Here is a 21,808-nt window from a genome sequence, read left to right on the forward strand (position 1 = left end):
GACTTTGAAGAGATAATGTGTCCTCTCACCACCTGCCTCCTGTCTCCCCATTCCTTTTTCCTTCACATCGCAGACCACTCTCAGTAGTTGAGCTCAATGAACATGAGCCAAGATTTCCTCCCAAAATAACTACTCCAAGACCATTTCAGCTATGAGCATCACCCACAGAAACATTCCATTTGGCATATTATCCTCTCTCCTCCATCAGTTTGTTCCCAAATAAACTCATGGGCTCATGAAACAAGGTCATAAAGCTGTGAAAAAAAAACAAGATACCCTCCCACTGCATCCAGCCATGCTCCCAGAGCAAGGGCAGCATGAGTCACTCTCCCAATACAGCTGGTTTCAGGCTTTTCTGACAGCGTTACTTTAATGACAGTATTTCATTTCCTTCAGCCATCTCATTGAGAGCGTTCAGGTATTCATGAAGTGCTTTAATACTCTTGCTGTCTCGAGGAGACGTGGGGTGTCACCTAACCAGCTGCTCAAGGGTGAACACACAGCCGCTCCGTTCACCAACACAACCAAGAAAAGGGTTTTCACATCACATGAGCGAAGGAAAGAGTTGAGGGAGAGAAGTACGAGCCAAAACAACCACATTAACAAACACCACCGAGCCCTGGGACAACAGCGGGCGCCTCCTCTGAGCAGAACCAACAGCACATCAATCCAAGACCACCATAACCACCCTGAAAAAACAAAACCAAACAAATCTAAAGGAAGGTAACCTTCCCTTTCTGCAGAAATGGAGGGTCGGATGGTTTTGTTTTGCTGTTAACAAAGCCAAGCCATAGCAACAGTGCCATCAGCAACACATCTCCTGCAATCTGTTTTTTTTTTTTCCTTTTTTGAACTCTTAAATTCAACTTTGCTGCTGTACTTTCCTTCAAACCTACACCCCACCTCATCACCTGCGTGTTCTTACAAATCTGTTTGAAGCCTTGCTTTTCCTGACTACGGGTAAGAGCGAACACCTGCATCGCTGCAAATGTAATTATGGCAAAATACCCGGTTATTTGTAGACTTCCTGTTCATCAAATAATATTAGTGCACCTTTGCCTTGAGCAATTATTTACAGGGCTGGAAATCCTGAAGAGACACTAGAGAGACAGCAGAAGCAACCCCCCTTCCTTATGCAATGATGCTTTGTATGAGCTTTTGCAATGACTTGGAGAGGAAAACAAAATCATCAGAATAATTATTTGCAAATCTGTCCAATGAAAAGAAAAAAAAAAAACACTTAATTCAGTTAAAACTCTGCATTAGCTCACTCCAATGGACACAGGGAAGCATTTTACACTTCAACTGAACTGGCAGCTCAAATTCAACTTTGGGCTCCAATGGAGGCTTTAAGTCAAATTCCTAAGCAGACTAAAACCCTTATTAGCCTGTCTTCACTGTAATTTTAATCTTAGTTAATTCTCAGTATGTAATTTAAGAGTAACCCACTTTTTTCAGAACTGTATATAATGCATGCAGAATTATTCTCTAGCTAGCATAGTTAAGGTTTCCCTTAGAGAAATATTTTTTCACATATTGACAGCAAAGGAAAAAATCATGGAAAGCCTTAAAAATATGCAAAAGCACTTTCATAAATGCATAACAGCCAATTGCTTCCATTCACCCAATAAATCCCTAATCCATCAAACCCTGGTCATGCAGTCTTGCTTTAAACCGATGCTGCAGACTAGAAACCTTTTTGATCTGTCTAAAACCTGATATTTCTCTTTCACCACACACATAAGGCATGGGAGGAAAAGAGGAAAATGGTCGATATTTCTAAATTTTAAAAGGAACAAAGACATCCCATTCCCTCTCCCCTCCATTCTTTCCAATTCATGATTAAAATTGCAAGCAGAAAAGTAAAAAGAAAACACCTTGTTAAGACAGCATCTCAATTTCTAGTTCCACTAATGTGAAAAAAAAAATCACAACAAGTTTAAATGAAAAAGATTATAAGGCGCTGTCAAAAGTTTACAAAGGCTGCATTGGAGCTGAAATTGTCAATGGTACCAGTACACAACACTCGCCCATGTCAGCACAAGCTGTATTTATTTACATCCTGTAGCCAACCCTAAAGCTCTGAAGCCCAGGTTACTATCTCTCCCAATCATGAAATGTTCATTACGTATTTCCTCTGTTATTTGCCTGGTTTCTTAGGGTTTTTTCTTTTTGTGTTGTGTTTTGTTTTTTTTTTTTTTTTTTCCCCCCCTCCTTAAATGCCCACTTAGTAAAAAGCTACTGAGATCTCCCACTCAAGCTCAAGAAAAATCACTGAGTGAATTATCAGGGTGGTTTCCCACCCTCCTTTCTGCACTCGCTTCTGCAGTTTTGTGTCATTCCCTTTGCTCCCACTTCTATTTAAGAGGTGGTTTCACGTAAAAGCAGTTCAACTCTTATCACCCAAGCCAGTAAACCAACACATCCTTTCAAGTGAAGCATACACCCCACCAGAGCCTATTTGTATTATCTGAATAGGAGATACAGTGAATATTTATGTATTTGCCAAGCGAGGGGCTGGGATGTGAGAGTGAAATCTAGTGATGTGCATCAGAAAAAAAGCCAGATTCTGCCAAGAGCACGAGATCAGGTCTATTCTGTGTTGGGTCTTGCAGCTGCAGGTGAGCACAGGAACACCGGATATGTTAACTATTTGCACCAAAATCCTCAGGAAGAGGGAAAATTTCATTGCACGTTTTAGCCTCTAGATTCTCCTCCATTTTGTTCAGTGTGCACATGCAGAAGTTAAGGAGAGTTTCCAGGACTCGGCAGCACGTATGGCCCCGCACGGAGCTGTGCTTAAAGCGGGCAGCTGTGCGAACTGGAGGACTCTGACAGATGTTTCCATTCACAAACACTGCCAAGGAACCGGGATTGCCGAGTTCACTACCTTGGCGTTATTTACATTTCATAACATCCAGTAATAACCATGCCACAAGAAGTTTAAAAAAAGGAAAATACAGTGCAGCAGGGGAGCATTTCACCAACAACCTTGTTAAGAAGGCAAAATGAAGTGCTTTTTTTCATGCCAATTCTGAAACTTTGCCTTGTTTGATTTCGCCCACTGTCATCCAAACAGCAGCATCCAGACGCTGTTCACAGGACAGCCTACAGCTCATTACCTGCCATTGCCATTTTGTAAGAGGTTGTGCACATATGACTGCTTCTGGGCCAGGAGGGATGGATGACTGTGCGGTCCCTGAACCACCTCAGCTTTCTCCTTCCCTTTTCCAAAATAAACAGTTTTTGATTTAGCACAGAGGACAGTTTCTCCTTTAGCAACTATGCCACAAACCAAAAGCTACGAAGACCAAACCTGGTGCTCTTGGTTTAAAAAAAAAATAAATAAAAAAAAAATACCCTTACAAATAGTCAGGAGGGCACATTTTGGAGGCATTTATCCAAACCTCAATCCTGAGACCCAATTGGTTTGAGAATTAGCTGCCAGATCCAGTCTGGCAACTAGAACAGCACGGTCCCATCCACCCGAACACACTGGAGCGTTATGCACAGACCACATGCAACGATGCGCTCTGCCTGTCCCGAGGCGCTCCCTGCAGCGAGAGGTAGGACGGGTGATGGGGAAAGCATTTTTCACACCAGCTTAATGATCCACAAGGTCCTTTCTGAGCCCACAGCAGAGGTATAGATTAAAAAAGAAAGAAAAAAAGTCAAAGAAAAGGTCAATATAACTCATTTCTATTAAAGTCGGGACTTGCTTGAGCTTTTAAAAGGGTTCTGTACTTCAAATATTTAAGCTATACATTCTGTATTGTGTTTCTTCCAAAGTGTGTTGGTGAACATTGCCCAGACAGGGAAGCTTTGCTGCGAGGGAGTGCAGGGCTCCCCTCCCGCCACCGCGGGACACCTTCCTTCCCGAAGTAAACCAGACACTAATGCTATTTATGGATCCCATTGCAGAACCAGACAGGCTTCCTAGTCACTATTCATCAACGTGCAAATAGGTTTTATTTCATGGCACAGAGAACAGATTTGAAAGAGAAAAAAGTCCTAAAGTTCTGCCTTACTTCTTAAAAGAAATATGTACTTGAAGAGTGGTTGGAAAATCAACACAGAAGATCAATACCTGCAAATAAAGTCTGATCACAACTTCTTCAGAGACCATGTAATTTTTTTTTTTAAAATAGCAATTTTTAATTAGTTCCTAAAGGATTGTTAGAGGAAACCAAATATTCTTGGAAAATAAGGCCAGCTGATGTAAGGAGAGGCCTCCAGAAGGGCATCAGCTCCATCACTCCCACACACCCAGAAGAAAGGCAGGAACATAACCGTGAAATCTTCCTTACTCAGCAGAAAAAAAGACAACATCAGTTTCTAGAGACACATAACCGGACAACGTTCACCAGCCTTACTTTTAAATATTAACATTGCAGAGTCCACTGACTTGCCCTGCTAAAACTCTTTGGGGTTTTAGTGGGAAGTATGACTTTGTTCTTCCAAGCATTTTCATAGAAGGACCTTTGCATTTAAAATATCAACTGTAAATGCATCTGCTATTCAGATAAAGCACCCACATGCATGTAATTTGATATGTAAGGAGTTTTACAAAGCTCTCAAAGAGCCCAAGGACATTTGGAAGGGTAGATGCAAGTTAAGAATGAGTCTTAGCATATCATCAGTAAAAAACAATTCTATTCTTAGATATCTCCCTTTGGTGTTTCCTATAACCTTGCGCTTCTTTTTTTTCTTCCTACTCCTTTGAGAAACTAAGTTGTTTGGTTATTAGAGGAAAAAAAAAAATGGAAGAACCTGTTCTGCAAGGCATATGAACAAAGTAGTATCTTCCAAAAAAAGAAAAGCTTATTCAAAAGTATGTAAATATTAGGGCTGGTAACACAAACAATAAAACCACAGGAAACACAAGAAATTAAGAATAGATCAGGACTTATTCGATTTCCTGGCTGCTGGATATATAAGCACTTTTCTGGGCTGAATGTATCAGACAAGATTTATTCTCTGAATAACAGGCATCAGGGAGTTGATACGGACAATTAAAAAGGCAAACAAAAATCCACGTCTGTTCTGATCCTGCCCATGCTCCTTAACAGGGAAGGACATTGACCAGAACTGGCACATCACAGTGCTGGGGTTCAGCATCCTGCACTAAGCAGCACATTAAAGTTTGCTATCTTCAAGCAGAAGTCAATAAACAGGGTTTCTCCTGTATCTTGACTTGCTAACACTGAAGCTGAGCAAGCAGCAAAGGTGACAATTAGTTCCCAACTTGCCAGGTGGTCCAGCACCATCACCACCCTGCAGCTCTCCCTGGCTGGAAGGCACTCATCCAGAGCTCCTCAGTGCATTCCCCAGCTCAGATGTACTCCCAAATTCCCCATTGCTGCTAGGCTCTCATCTAGCAGCATCCCAACAGCTCTTTCTCTCTTCTCCATCACGGGATTTTTTTTTTTTTTTAATTATTTTCTTCTTTTTGGCCAACTGGCCAGAAGCAACACGGTCCCAACTAAACAGAGTCTTCCATCTCTTGTGCAGGAGTTCGAAGCGCTGCTCTGCTGAGCATCACGGCCACATTTACACAACCACACTTGCAGCAGCTCCCTGCTCCTCATTCTGACTTCCAAACACTAAACCAAGTCTCCTTCTTCATCCTCCAGTTATCCAGTGGCTCAGATCCAGCATTATCTAAGAGTCAAAAAAATCCCCACAAAGAAAACTATTTCTCTCCTTCAACGAAAACACCAAGCGATGTAGCATTCCGAAAGACAAAATCTAACATGACTTAAAGCATGCTTCCTCTAAAATGGCCAAAGTTTCTCTTGGCACTGAAATGTCACAAGCCCAAAGAATGTATACACACAGGTATTTAAACAAATGGTATCATTCTTTTTAAATTAATATCAGAAGCACTGATGAGACTAGGCCTTTAGTAAAAATTGGCAAAGTTTTCACAACTTAGTGCCTGGAAAGGGGAAAAAAATGAAGACTGCTAAGCAGAGCATTAAAAACACTCGATAACTTTTTATAGGCATTTCAAATGCTTAATCTTTTTGTATAAGGGAACTGTACAAAAACTGTGTGATTGCCATTTATCTGCCAGTGTTAACTGACATAACAGAGGGGATGGGTCACTCAAGCAACCCAGTAAAGAAAGGTTAAAAAAAGCCCACTCATGTTTTGTAGTTTCAGGAAGATGTATACATTTTCAAGCACTTTCTTTGCCACAATTCCTCCACCCTCCTCAAGTAGCTTTGAATTTTCATTTCAAAACTTGCTCTCTGCTTACTGAAGTGTTTTCCTTTTATACACCCACTGTAAGCTGTTGCTGGGATAAGATCTCTTATTAGTCTCAAACAGCCTGGTGACTTCTGAACTTCGAGATTATAAAGCAAGAAAGTTACTGAACACTCACAGGCAAGTCGATTGGCTAAGAAAAAGCAGCACAAAGTCCTGCCAAAATCCTAGCTAATCTGATAAAGGAAAAACCAGGGAGGTCTAAGCACTAAACCCCACAGTTTAAATAGAGCCAATTCCAGCGGCAGAAAGAAGCACATCACCTTTAGCAGGGTACCTCCTGCTTCAGATACAACATCTGAAGAGACAACATTTTACCATCTTGAAGGTACTGCCCTTAAGTAAATTGTAAAATTCCCAAACTGCAGGAAAACATGGGACTGACACATGAATTTCATACAGATCAACATATGCTGCCTATAACCTAACTTGGAATGATGGAGAAACAAATTAACAAGACGTACATGACATGCAGCTGGTTACCACTTAAGCACTTCTTTCATTCTCCCACTTCCAATGCACTTCGCAAACAGTTAATCCTCTTAACATCCATGCAAGCATATTTATTATTCACAGTTTTAGCTTGTAAGTTCTTCAAGCAATGAGCTAGTTCTTTTTCTAGCTTGATACACGGCTCATGAAAATTAGGACCAAGTCCCTGTTTTAACTGTTGAAATGGCTGCAAAGAAATCAGCTCCCACCACCCCACTCCCTCCAGCATCTTATAGAGCAGATGAGCAAGACACACACTCAAGAACAGAGTTTTAATCTAGTTAAAAGAACTTCTAACCTAGTTAAGTGCTCAAATCCCAGCCTTCATGTTACAAGCACTCTTCTTCAGGCTACATTACCAGAGTCAATAAAATATAGTCAGTAGCCCTCATCAGGATGGAAAAATAACTCCAGATTTTGGAGACTCCCAAGCCCACATTGCACAAGCAGATTCACACTCTCATGCCCAAATCAGGCGGACCCCACAGAGTCACCAGCCCAGCGGGTACCGATGAACCCCCAGCATCCTCCCACGACAGACATGAAGATGACATATATTTATTTTCCTGCTGGCAAACACACTACTTAATACGGTTAACAGGAACATTTGCACCAATGTTTCGCCTTGCATCCCACAAAAGTGTAAAGAGCCACCCGGACCTTGTGAAATGAATGTTCATTACACAAAACTTATTTTTACAACAGTGCATATAAGAAGTTTTCAGTCTTTATTTCTCTACTCAGCTGAGATGAACCTACATTCTATGCAGCTGCTAGGAGAAGAGAAACTATAAACATTTACATTTAATGCAACGAAAGGTTTACTCACCACCTCTTGTGTTCCACTGTGCTCTTAGACGATGATCACACATCATAAAAATGGGTGGAGCGGCTGCAAACCACTCAGCAATGGAAAAACTGACTCCCATGCTTAAGAGAAGCTCCTGCAGAGGCTGGAAATCCCACTGAAACAAAGTGCCGTCCTTACTCCCCAGGTGGGAAGTCTTCCGGCTATGGATGCAACTAATCTGCTACGTAGCACACGAAGCAGCACGTTTTGCTTTTATCTCCAGAATCATCCCCTGCACCAACTTAAAGACCTTCAGATTAGGCTACGGAAACTGTTTTAATTTAGGTCACATGTAAACTCATTTATCTCCAGTTTGTTTTCAAAACAATTAAAAACCAGTGCTCCCCCAGTAGGAAGCGCAGACTTTAAGACGTCCAGAGCCATCAGTACCTCAGTCCTGTCACTGCGGTGAAAGATTTATGGTAGCAGGGAACAAAAGAACAACAAAATTAATCACCTAACAGCAGAGGTATATCATGTAAACCTCACTCCTCAGGTGACTCATTTAAGTGTTATTAACTCAAAAATTTGGAAAAAAAAGAAGGGGGCAAGTCTCAGTTTTGATGCCATATTAGTTGTGCTGTGCACAAGCTCATGTGCCAAAAGACATTGTTTTGTATAAGCATGAAATCTGCCCATCCTGTCTCCCCTTCCCCCCAAAAAATCACTCACTTCCCCCCTTCCTTTAACATCTGCTTCCTCCATCCGTGCATTCATTGTCCCACCGCTATTATGGGACCAAAGGCTTCTGCATCCCAGAGGAAACGCAGGAGGGAAATCAGTGTGTAAAGCGAGCAAGACTCATTCACTTCAGCCATCTCACGCCTCAGCATCCCCTATTTTCCCCTTTCTTTCTATTGACAGCAGCTTCCAAGATTCGGCTGGGTGTCGAGAGCCACAAGTGCCAGGAAGCCGAATGTGCCGCACATCCTGGGTCTGATCCTCATCGTGCCCACGGACATTGGTGTAGACAGCTTGCCTTGCTCCTGTAAGGACCCCCAACCAATGCTGTGGGGCAAGAAGCAAAGTCAGACAGACCCAGCACAGCTCTTCATATAGTTGCACCAAAGGGATGGACTTCACACAAATGGCAGCTCTGGGCTCCCCTAAAACATGGCAGGAACATCCCTCCAGCGTCAGGGACATGGCAAAAGGGATCTTTGGACAAACCCATCCTTGGCAGCAACTTCCATTGGGAGGTTTCTATCTCCCGCAGGAGGTCACTGTGCAGATTCACACCCCTTCCTCCCTACACTGAAAACAGGGATACCTGCAAGAACAGGAGTGAGCCAGCATCCATGCGTGACGTGCCAGGTGTGTTCGTCCATGGAAAAAAACAGTGAGTCAGTAGTTGGAGTCTGAAGACAGTCCAGTTTAAAACAGCCGCTCCGTGCCAAAATCCCTGTTTGTAATGGCTTTATTAACTGCAGCATTCAGCCTTACGGAGCAGTTACACCACTGGGGGCAGAGACACATTGGGAAAGAGATTTACTTTCCCAAGTAACTTTGCCAGAAACCTCAGATACAATTTAGATGAAGCTACAAAGTAAGTCACAGGTTTTAACATAACTTACTGCTCCTATTTGCATTAGTCATGGATGATAAAAAGCACAGGGGATTCAAACATGACATGTCGGGTAGTTTCTCTCAACAAAAAGTTTTTAACATCATCAAATGGTTGGAGCAAGTCCAGAGGAGGGACACGAAGATGATCAGAGGGGTGGAACACCTCTCCTGTGAGGACAGGCTGAGAGAACTGGAGTTGTTCAGCCTGAAGAAGGTTCTGGGAAGACCTTATAGCAGCCTTCCAGCACCTAAAGGGGACCTACAAGAGAGCTGAAAGACTTTTTACAAGGGCATGTAGTGATAGGACAAGGCGTGATGGCTTTAAGCTGAAAGAGGGGAGATTTACTTTCGATATAAGGAAGAAATTATTCTCCATGAGGATGGTGAGGCCCTGGCACAGACTGCCCAGAGCAGCTGTGGATGCCCCATTCCTGGCAGTGTTCAAGGCCAGGCTGAACGGGGCTTTGAGCAACCTGGTCTAGTGGAAGGTGTCCCTGCCCATGGCAGGGGGTTGGAACTGGATCATCCTCAAGGTCCCTTCCAACCCCAACCATTCTGTCAGTCGATGATGATCCTATGAAATGACATACACTCTTCTGCTTTAAGATGACCACCTTAAATCATGCTCAAGGAGAATAAGTCTCACCAAAATTCAGCCTCTTATTTAAATAAGTAATTTATCACATATTTTATTTTCCATCCTACTCAGAAATAAAACCTGAAGTAGGTGCTACAAAAGAAAATCCTTAAATCCTTTCCTTTACACTGGATCAGGCTAATCTCAGCAGTGCCGTCACACTGTAAATAACATCTCGCATTAAACAAGCTCTTACTGTATATTTTGCAAATATAACATGAAGTTGAAACAGTTCAGAAAAAAAAGACTAAAGGGTAATGACATTTGTGAAAGGTAGACTAACCACCTGAAGTAAAACAAATACACCAGCACAGACTATAAATATTTGGAAGTTACTCTGACAAATGGTAAATATTTTGCATAGCTGATTAGAAAATGTCACAAATGCCTGAAACTAACCTGCAATGGATCAGTTGCAACTACCGGTGCTCATACATTTTAAATAGTATCTCAGAAGAGCAACTACACAGTATGCAACTCGCTGATACAAGCGACCGGTTGCCATCCCACAATTTCCAAGAAAAACAAAAGGCTAATTTGTGCAAGGATTAAGCATACGAGAAAACTTCTATAGTTCAGTTGCCATATCTACTGATTAAAAAATTATCACTGATTTCAGAAAACTAGAGCATCCAAATGGGAAAATAATTTATTACAAACAAGTTATGGAATCACTGTAATACTTTAGAGTGACATTGGTTCATTTTGAAGAAATAGGTGAATTCCTAATCCTTATGAATGGGAAAGAGATATAAAGAAAATATAAGTGGTCCAGGAGGATTAACTTTGTCAAATGAATCCCTGCTACAGAATTACAGGTTAACCCGTGAAAAAGCACCACGCTGGATGCTGCAGCCAAGGCCAAAATCAAGGTCCTCTATGAACCATGGAAGCCCACAAGGTCCACACCACCAGCAGCCCTTGCAGCCGTGATAAACCCAGCAGGCGGCTGCCCAGAGGGACCTAAACCCAACCTCACACACAAAACATGCTTGGAATACACTGTATGTCAAGCCCTCAACACAAGAGCTGTTAGGAGGTGCTGACAGTAATTCAGATGGTATTTTTTCCTTATGTTTACCCCAATCCCATATGCAACATTTGAGAAGCTCCCAACACACCTTTGTTACAGTTCAGCATTTGCACTGTGAGAACTACCTTGCTACACCAGCAAGGAATTTAGCTTTTTCTCACCCATAATAAAAACCACCAATAAACTCTAAAGCACCTGATTTTTAGTTTTTTGTGGATTTGGGGTTTTTTTGTTTTTGTAATATATATAAAATAGTCTTGTTAGACTGCCTGACCATGTCAAACATGAGCTCAATTACAGTTACAACAGAACTCAAGCTTACTGTTTGCAAGAGATCACACTGCATACTTTTTAAGGACTGTTGACTACTTAAAAATATTTGTGATTACACTTTCTTCCCCTGTTCCTCAACAACTTAGAAGTATAGCTAAAATGGTTACAAAGAAAAAATTGTTAAAAAGGCTATAAAAATGGCATGGCTTATTTCTGCAGAGAAGACATACCTTCACTCTAGATCGAAATAATTGCAATCTCAAGGAACTTAAAAAGGAAACACTTTAAGTAACTCACTGGCTTATCTTAGAAACACATCTATCTCCCTTGCCATCTTCACATGCTATAAAACAGGGACCGGCCCCACAGTCAAATATCTTCTTTGCACTTGGAAAAGTACTTCCAAGGGTGCAGCTCCAGGGATATTTCTGCTGGTGGAAGCATGGGAGCCTCTGCCAGGGCAGCTGCTCATGAGAACACGAAGGGACATCAGTCAGGGAACTGATTCAGGTAAAGAATGAACTTTCTCGCTGAACCAATACAAGGTATGAAATGTACAGAGAAAAAAAAAACATATATATGTATTAAGTAGAATCCATTTCCCAGTCTGGTTTGCTGAACAGACCCATAAATACCAGTATGACCCAGGTGGTGAACTAGAAGAAGCTGCCTATGCCTACACTGAGACACAGAAGGTAACACAAAATTACAGTTTGAGTTTAGGATGACACAGAAAATGTTTTACCTGCTGCATGCTTCCTCCAGCCGTCTCTGGAAGGGCATTGAACAGTTTACAAGTTTTATGGCATCACACCATATTTGTCACGTAGACATCAACAGAGGAGTCACCCTGTTCCCGTGACAGAGGACCATAAATATATAGAGATATATCTTTTTGAAAAAGATCTGTATAGCTTGACTGCAGCAACAAGTTCCCGGTGTAGCTGCTTTCCCTGGAGCGCTGCCATCATATTTTCTTATCACTAACCAAAGTAACTAACCAGCTAACTCCCAGGGACGTGCTTTGCCTTCTAGATCTCCATAAAGGTCATTTGCAAGGGAGAAATGCAGGGCTTTTTTAAAAAAAAAATAATTAATTAATTAAAAGAAGACATTATGCCACATCCACAGCTTTGTTTCCAAAAGTAGGAAGAAGAGCAATGCCAGGCTGCAACACCACGACTGAAGCGTTTGGCTATTCACTAAGAACAAGGAGTGGCCGATTCCCTCCCCACAGCAAGATTGTTGACAGCTGTTTTAGAGGAGAAAAAAAGCCAAGCATGACTAAGCTATTCATAAAAATCTCATTGTATCGAACACCCCAACAACGAGTTTTGATTTATAAAAAGTGCAGTGCTTCCTAGATGCGACTGTTCAGGTGCCAGCCCTGAACCAGGCTCCCAACTGGATTATATCCCCCGTGGCAAACCCCATAGCAGCGAAGCAGAGCTGTATCTACACCCAAAGCTATCAGTTGCTTCAGGAAGTCACTCATTACCTTTATCTATCCTACAGGTGATTGATGCAAGCCAGCAAACACCAGAGCATTTGGCACCCAGCAGCACCCAGTAATCACACACTGCAAGGTGCTTCCCACCCCAGCTTCCCGCATCCAGCCTCTCGTGTGCCTGCAAAGGGGATGCTGCTCATGTTATCCTCTGGCTGGAAACCACACCAACTGCCAATTCCCTGTTCAGGAGGCTGGGAAAAGACTCTGGGAAAGCACATCATACCTTCACAGCCTCCTGGATTAACACTGCCTTCCACCAGCAGAGCAAAACCAAAACCAAACAGTTCCTCCATGCTAATCAGCTACGTGGTTTAGTTTACTTCGGGCTATTTATCGCCAGTGTGGGGAACCCCTATAGAAATAACATTTAATAGCACTCAAGTAGATTGCAGAGATAACCAGCTACAGTAATAAGTAGAAAAGCTTGCAAGCTGCTTCAAGGACTGTGTTATGGGCAAGTGGATCACCACCAAATACCAGGTAGAGAAAACAGATACGTCGGGTGTCGTGGAGACAGAGTGGAAAAGAAATAGGTACAGCAGGCATCACAACTTCCACTACCGATTTTTTTGTTAAGTAGCTATCTATTTAAAACTTATTATGCCAGCAGAAAATCATAAGAAAGCACCCACTGCCCTTGTAACACAGGACTGCATGCATACCAGCAATAAAACTACTTTTTTTTTTTTTTATTCTAGTATAATTTATCGACCACTGCCTTAATTCATGCTTTGGATAGAATAACCAGATTCCTTTAACAGTACTTAATCCTCCTCTTAGCACACAAGCACACCCTAGACCAGAACACAGCTTACTCAGGAGTATATCCTGCTGAGAGATTAGTAGCGAGTTCTGCATAAGCCTGAGTCTCAAAGCTTCCCTATATAGACTGTGTTTAAAAACATCCATCATCAGACACTACCTGGCAGAGCTCTGTTTCTATGCGAAGCTTTGACTTCTTAACTGTGTTTCCCTCCTTTGATGCTGTGAAGCTGTAAATCAGGAACATCGAGCTGCTGCCTTTCTCCCTGGCTGCAGTCCCGGCTGGACTCTGTCACTCGGAACGTGCCGTGTTCCCCCCTCTCGGGCTATGCCAGCCGTCCCTTGGCCACCAGAGCCGGGCAGGAGGTGCAGGCTGGAACGCCGTCACACAATGCCATGTATCCACACGACCTGCAGAAGACTTGTCATTCCGGCTACCTACAAAACCCGTCTGCCTTGCAGAACTCCACATCCGTGCCCTTCCAGCAACAGCCCCAGGCTAGCCCGTCTGCCCAGCGCCGGGCAGCGCTGCAAGGAGACGTATTAGGCTCAACCTATGAACGCGGAAGATGGGTACATGCTTGAACTCGTGCCAAGGGACAACACAAGCCCAAATGATCCTCAACCATGCCTTACCTTGCTATCAGGCTAGTAAAAGAAAGCCCCAAACCCAAGCATCCAGGCAAGATATTGTCACCATGGAAGGTGACAGCCTGGACCAGAGTGGCTTCTAAGCACATGCTCCTCTAGTACAGATAGCAGCTTTTGTCCACAGGCATGGATGTTATAAGGCTAACGTCAATCTACTCCCACTGCTGAGGTATCTATGTATAAAAATACACCTCCTCTAACACGGTGATAAATGAATCATTAGTACCTTATCTTTAAGGAACTATGTGGAACTTGGTTCACCTTCGCAATTCCACAGTAGCTCAGCAAGGACATGTAAAACACACCCAGCAAGGGATGGATTTTAAGCTGAAGAGAGTCACCACAAACAGAAATATTGTAGCTCGGCCCTTTGAAACTGACTAGATTACATTAGCCAAAACTCCCAGCACACAAAACATGCATGGATCTCAGACCAACTGTCTAAACTCAGTTCTGAAGCTACATGCTTTACATATTTCTACTGCATCGCATATCTCCATGAGTACCTCAAGTTTCATGGCTGACCAACATTACAGGGAACACCACAGCTACCAACTGTCCTACAGAAATGCAGCATTTCAAATCCCTTTATCACATCCTCATCTAGTCATCCACAACAGAATCAGTACAGCACACTCCTAAAAAAAAACTTTCAAAAATCATTTTTTTCCACCTCTGAGCTCCAGTTAACGTGAAGCCCCATAAAGGACACTGGAGCAGAACCAATTACAGAGGTCAGCAACATTGATCTCGACTAATCCCAACTCCTTTATATGACTTGCAGGGATAACACACTCGCAGAAGGTGGATTAATAAACTCCCAACAATTTACATGTTAAGAAACAACTAGCCTTTCACAATCTTAGTCCAGAAACTCTGATATTTGCCTCAAAAGGAGTGTCTCCATTCAAGAAGAAAAAATTAAAAATTATATTTTCAAGCAACAGAGTGAACGCACAAAATGGGCCCCACAGCAATGTCCCTCTGAGTAATTTCCAAGGCCCACTCAGGCCCAAAGGTGAGAAAAACCAACACGGGCCGGTTGCTCCGGAGACTCAGATATAAAGCCCATATTACTTTCTTTGCAATAAACTGAGATACAAAGTTGCGTCAGCGAGCACGGAAGGTTTTCTTGGGTTTTTGTTTGGGGTTTTGTTTGTTTATTTGTTTTTCGGATCAGGGTATCAATAATTTGAACAGCGAGGAAGTGCGGGCAGGCTGGGTGTGTGTGTGCCCGGGCGCACACTCGGGCACGCTCCGTGCCCGCCCCCCCATCGGGGAGCGGGGCCGCCACCCCCGCGCCGGCAGCGGGGGGAGCGCACCCGGCCCCGGAGACAATAGCGGCGGGGAGCAGCCGCGCGACAAAACACGGAGAAATAAAATAAAAATAAATAGCAACTATAAAATGAACGGGAAGAAAGACACGCGAGGGAGAGGGACCGCCCGGAGCGGCTCCACGCGAAGTTGCGCGGAGAAAAACCCCCCGAGGGACGAGGAGGAAGGGCGGGGGAAGCGTGCGAGGGCGCGGGAAGGGAAGGGGGGGCTCCCGCACACCCGCCCTGGGGGAAAGAGCCCCCCTCCACCCCCGCCAGGGGCCTCCCCAAACTTTCCCCCCACCTCTCCGCCAAACTCCAGCGGGGCAAACTCACCGCGGGGACCCGGCGGGCGGCTTCGCCCCTGGCAGCGGGGCCGGGAGGGAAGGGAGAGGGAAGGGGACGGGGAGGGGGGAAAGAGGCGGCCGGGCCGGGTGCTCTCCGCCCGGGGAGGCGGGCAGGAAGGAGGGCCGGGGGCTGCGGGCTCCGCAACCTGAGCAGCGCCGCCGTGCCCGCCCCCGCGCCGCGCCGCCAGCCCGCATGCGCCGCCGCCCAGCCGCGCCGAGCGGGGCCGCCCCCGGCAGCGGGCGGGCCGGGGGGGGTTGCATGGCGGAGGGTGGCAGCGCCGGAAACTTGCTCGGGGGTAAGTTTCTGCCGAGAAGGACGAGGAGCGGCTGGGAAAAGCCCGGGAGTCCCCGTCTGGGCTAGTGCGGGTTTCTCACCTGTCACCTGGCTGCTTCTGCTCCCGTTTGTCCTTTCCTGGTTTACTCAGCTGCTGTGGGAGATCCATCTACTTGTTTATGATACTGGCCTGCTGGTGTGAACACACACAGACCACTTCTTATGCTGTTTGCTTATTTGTATTAGAAGGGGAGACTGACTTGCCGTGCACTGAACTCCAGATTTAAGGACTCATTTTACTTGGGGTTGCATTTCTAGCATTCCCATCTCCTGCAGTTAGAATGCCTCTTGCAGAGCTGAGAACACAAGCTGTTGAGCCGTGAAGGTGAGCTCCACATCTATACCCATCACAAAATCTAGCAGCTCAACTCAAGCCCCACCAAGCCAGCCCATGGCCTTGTCCTGCTCCTCACTACCTTTCTCCCATTCCTCTGCCGTTGTATGTGGTGTGTACATTTTATCGAGTGACATCTCCCATGCCATTCCCATGGCTTGCCCTGGAAAAATGGTGGAAAAGGCAACTCACCATTAGCAAACGAGTTCATGGGGCCTGTGGTCCACATGTGGCTGGCTCTGAGAAGGCTCCTGGGAACCAAGATGCATGATCTGTTGTGGTGGTGACTTGCCTTCAGTTACAATTTTTGTTAGAAGCTTTGGAAATGGGTACATATGGTAGCCCAACATTTCCACTCAGCTTAAGCTACTGTACACGCCTATGTCCCACCAGACCTGGTGGTGCCCAGGTGATCATGTCCACAAAGATAGTAGCAATCTGAGTTAAATGTATGTTTTGTGCCCCACTAGAGCTGGGCAGCCCCACCTCACGACAACCGACCTCAACAACACTTCACAATACTTCCCAACAAGACCTTGCTGCTGGCCAGAGCAATGGGCAAAGGCTGCAGGTAATTGCTGTACATCGTGTTCTCTCTAGGTAGAACAGAAATAACAATATTGTGTATGGTGCAGAAGATTTTCTGCTGAAAACACTGTGTGTGAACTTGACATTGTCTTCCAAAATATGCACTACTGATCCTATTTAAATCAACTGAAATCATAAAAATGCTTTTAACACTTGTGCAATGTGGTAATTGTAGGGACTGGAACATGTCAGCGTTGTACACCCTTTTCAACCAGGATGTAAAGCAGTAGTTTTTTCTTGCGTGGCTCCAACAGGGTGAGGCACATGAAAGCAGGGATACTGGAAATACATTTTCTTTTGCCTTCTCCCACCCTTGTAAGAAGGGATTATGAGACAGATGACTTGGAAGTTCCCAGACTCATGAAGAGGGGTCAGGCACAGTGATGGCTCAGGAAAGAGCACCATCTAGTGAAAAGCCACTTCTTGCAGAAACTCTGTCCCCTCTAAGTCTCCAACCAACCAATGACTAACCCAGCCCAGCCCAACCTACCTCATAACATCTGAGGCAATCCTGAGCGAGGTAGCATGGTAACAGATAACAGATGCCTAAAATTTTCCATAACACACACACACCAAGATCTGTAGCTCAGCCCTCTTGGTTGTCCATCAAGGGAACATTTCTTCTCTGCTTGTCCTCTCCAGCCAGGTAAGTCAACCTCTGCCTTCTGCTGCCTTGCCTGGAGCTGACACAGCCCTGGTCTTGCTGTAGGGGACCCGCAGTCATATTGTGGGGATCAGAAGTCCCAAAGAGAAGGCTCAGCCTCCCAGCTGAGTCTGTACCAGCCATGTACACACCCATGTATATGGGCTCACATGTGTTGCTCTTGCAAATGGTTTGAAAATGCTTCGGGGGAGTCTTTTTGGCACACGGGTGCAAAGGAGATCTGACAGCAAGGCTGTCCAGGAGCATTTACTGTAGTTGTAATATTCTAAACCAGGAGGCAAGGAAATCAGCATGGAAAATATCGAGGAAAGATGATGCAGCAGCTTAACACCAAAGCAGGACGATAAACTGATGGACCCCATTCATCAAAGATGTTATGGATCTTTCAGTCAAGGAGGGTGAATCAAAACATGGGCAGACAAAGTGTAATTTTTCATATCAGAAATATTCCCTTATGATGCCCCAGGACCAGAGACCCGTGAGCATCTGCTTCAAAAAGGCTGGATGAGCCACTTCAGATGCCCAGCGCTTGATAAAATACATCCTTTTTACTTCACCTTTCCCCAAGATGTAATCTGTGCTTTACTTTTGTCTCTAAACTGTTATCCACCCCCAAATTCTTTCTCTCAAAATATCCTGTCTGCACCCACATATAGCCACAAGCCAAAACAGAGAGGCAGCAGATGAAGGGAAATTTGTGCAGCAGCTTTGTGGATGCCAGGCTCCTGACAAATCATTTGCCTTCAAATCACCTCTGGCACTGGTTCCTCTGGGTTTCACCATTTGCCATACGTCCGGGTCTGCTTTTCAAACACTATAAAAAAAGTAATAAAATATATCAGATGTTCTTTCATTGTCTCTCTCAGGTTTTAATTTGCTACCAGCTTTGCTACAGGGCTCCCTACTTCTTGCTGGGAACCTGGATTTAAGTGTGAGTTGCACTCGTGAATGAGAATGGAATTTGGATCTGCACAACATAATCTGAACATTTGTGTGTAGTGGCATGAATTAGCAATATGAGCACATTGTTCCCATTTGCTGGAAATTAGCTGTCCTTGCAACTGAATAGAAAACAGAGTGCAATGTAATGATGGAAGCAGCAACTATTAAAGATTTGTTTTCATCTTGTTTAAGCAGCTACAAAACTGAGACACTGAACATTAATGAGGCTGACAACAGTGCATGGTGTTTTCTTTGTGTTCGTGCTTGTTTGAAGCCAGTGCCTGGTGGCTGAGATAAAGGCAGCTACACCTGAAAAGATTTGAATATCATTTTCCTCCTTCTCTACCAATGTAATCTCTAAAGTCCTGTGAGCAGTAGAATCTTTGCTTGAAAATTATGGACTGTGGTTGAGAGCAACTTTCAGGAGAAGTTTCACCACTCCCGTGGATGATATGTCTCAGTTAACATGTAAAAAGTTCTAAGTGTGTCACAATCCGACATTGGAGTGCACCCTTATGACATGAGAGGCCTGGAATGGGTGAATGGCAATAAAACCCACCTAAACCAAAACACAAGCACTTATGACCTGCAATATTAAATTAATGAAATCAAAGAAAGTTCGCTGAGTTCTTCTGCCCCTCTGTGGGAAGCTTGTGGAGCTTTGGTGGGAGAAGGGGAGCAGTCTTACACCAACTGTCACCCACTATGTACCTCAGCTGCTTATCACTGCTTTTTCTGATTATTTCTCAATTCTGGAAGGCAGTGCTTATCAGTTGCTCATGCAGATGTCAGATGAGTTAGTTGCTCAATTGGTGGAGCAAATCTAGCAGATCCACCTCTGCAGCTCACAGGGCCCCTCTGTGTGCTGATAAGCTGCGCTGACACCAAGCTCTCAAAATTCCACCTTACATATATCATTGGAAGCCATGATGTAAATACTGCTTTTTCCTTCTGGTCAAAACTTTCCAGTTACTAATGTTTAATGGACCTGAAAACAGGTAAGGGAACATCTCTTCTGACAGTCCTAGCTGAACCACACCCGCATGGATTTGTGACATGGACGAAAAATCTTATTTCACATAGCATTTGCTTTAAATATTATCAGGACCAAATAAATCATCTAGTGAGCTGTGTTGTACCTGCACCTGCTGCCTTACCAGCCCTCTATCAGCAACTTCCAAACAGTCAACATAGAAATAAAAAAGAAAAGTAAATGAAGAATGAGAAGAGCTCCACAATCGGCTTTGCCACCCCACAGGGATAAGGCGTGTGCAGGTGTGTTGCAAAGAAGGTGACATTTCCTCCCCTTTGTCCTCCTCCTGCCTGGGCTCAGAAATAATGGCAACTATAACGATAATAACTGGAACAGCCTCAGACTGCCTCTGCCAGACATCTGAGACCTGACAAGGGTTTGCAGAGAGGCTCGAGCTGTACCTGCGGGCTCAACCCTCTGTTCAGCCCTGTAGGAGAGGTGCTGGACAGAGCAGCAAGGGAGGGATGAAAAGAGACTTGCAGGCTGCAAACAGTATTATCATTAAGCCTCCTGGGAGCGTTTTCTCTTGCGCTTTGGTTTTACACTTCATGCTTTTTCAAAGGACACTGTTAACAGGCGCCTGCTCTGGCCATCCTGTTCTTTTCAATATACCTTTTAATTTAATGCTATTCTATTTCTGTCTTCAGCAAGGGTTGTTGTCCAGTTACGTGCAAAGCAAGGGATAGGCAAATCTATGCCAAAAGGCTTTATTGAAGTATCAGAAAACATCCATCAAATCAGTTTATGAAACTGAATTATGTGGGACCCCAGGAGTAAAAAATGTCAAACACAAAGTTAAATTGATAGCAGACCAGGATAAAAGCTTTTAGTCAATCCAGACTATAAAATTAATCAAATGCAGTCTACTCCCTAAAAATTAGAGCAGTTTCCTCATCCCCTGCACTCTACTCAATTTCAGATCTAAATAACATACAAAGGAGATTAAAATTAATCAATACAGCAGATCCCACACTAAAGTAACTAATCAAGAAAGCAACACATGCATTTGCAACCAATTACTTATTACCATCACCACGTGTGGTCAGGATGTGAACACATATGGCATCCCTGGCTTCTCTTGAATCAATGCCAGAGCTGATGGGTGTATTTGCTTTTTGTGTGAGGCCATAAGAGAAATTGTCAATGTCTGGGGCACTTGGAAATATTTACTCAAATCTTGTAAATATTAACGAAGGGTGAAAGAGGACAAAATTATGGTGTGGGTATACAACAGTATCTTTTTCCAGGATGTGAGTGCTCCATCTCTGACTTCCATTATTCAGGTTTTCTCTGTATGTGTATATGAGCTGGATGAGACCTCCAAGCTACAGAATGTAAAAGAGGAGAGTCCTACTGGTGTTGGGATCCAGTAGCCCATAGGTGATGGCCAATATTTCCAGCTTATCCAAGCATGTAAACACTATCTCCCATTTATATCCTTGCATTAAATACCTGGTCAGACTTTTCCTGTTGATGTTCATGTACCTGTCAAATAAAAAAGAAGAATCAAAAGGGATGCCTTCCTCAGAAAGACAAACAGAGAGTACATGTGTTTCACAGAGATCCAAAAGCAGCCCAGGAGCTCAAATCTTGGATGATCAACTTCAGGCATATTCACAAAACCTATGGACTGAACACGAACTCGTTTAAAAACTGCTCTGAATTGCCATCATCAGCCATCTACCAGCTGTTTTGCTGACACCTGTGTGCTACAACATGTACCTGTAGCAGACTGTGGTAGCTGGCTTGATATCCTGAGAACAAAGCAGACTCCCTTTATTGAAATTTCTGATGCTAGAAAGCCAGCAAGTTCCTCTCCTTGTGTCATGAAGCCTCGTTTTCTCACATACAAGTTCTGTACCCATTGCTGGTCACCCCAGCTCTGCAAGATGACATACACCCGCCGGATGGTTCCAGTACTTCCGCACCAGAACTGCTGATGTGCACAGGGGTCAGTGAAAATGCACCATGCTTTTCCTCAGCTTAACATGCTTCCAAATCACAGAAAAGTACAACAGGCCATTGAACATCTTTGTTTAGCAGCACGAACAGTTGGCCTGTTAACAAGTGCAGATCCCTTGTAGCAGTGGGTTAAAATAACTTCAGTTATCAAGAGAGGAAAATAAAGCTGCTTCACCATGGACTATGAAACGATGTTGTGTAGATCCCAGGAAATCAAAAATACATTGCCACCAATGCCAGTGCCAGG

At 44.1% G+C, this 21,808-nt stretch overlaps 1 protein-coding gene across 6 annotated transcripts in view; it reads right to left on the minus strand.

The window, feature by feature from the left end:
* The window catches only part of AKAP13 (A-kinase anchoring protein 13), a 215,089-nt gene extending 199,279 nt beyond the window's left edge, over nucleotides 1–15,810 (minus strand). For 5 of the 6 annotated variants that reach the window (XM_082061426.1, XM_082061429.1, XM_082061428.1 and 2 more), the window contains exon 1: nucleotides 15,694–15,810. The gene's annotated coding sequence lies outside the window, so the exon portion shown is untranslated. The remainder of the gene's footprint in view (nucleotides 1–15,693) is intronic. The other variant, XM_082061425.1, reaches the window with a different exon arrangement.
* Between the last annotated feature and the right edge of the window lie 5,998 nt (nucleotides 15,811–21,808).

Source organism: Streptopelia decaocto (assembly GCF_964273445.1).
Source record: "Streptopelia decaocto genome assembly, chromosome: 9".
Lineage (NCBI taxonomy): Eukaryota > Metazoa > Chordata > Aves > Columbiformes > Columbidae > Streptopelia > Streptopelia decaocto.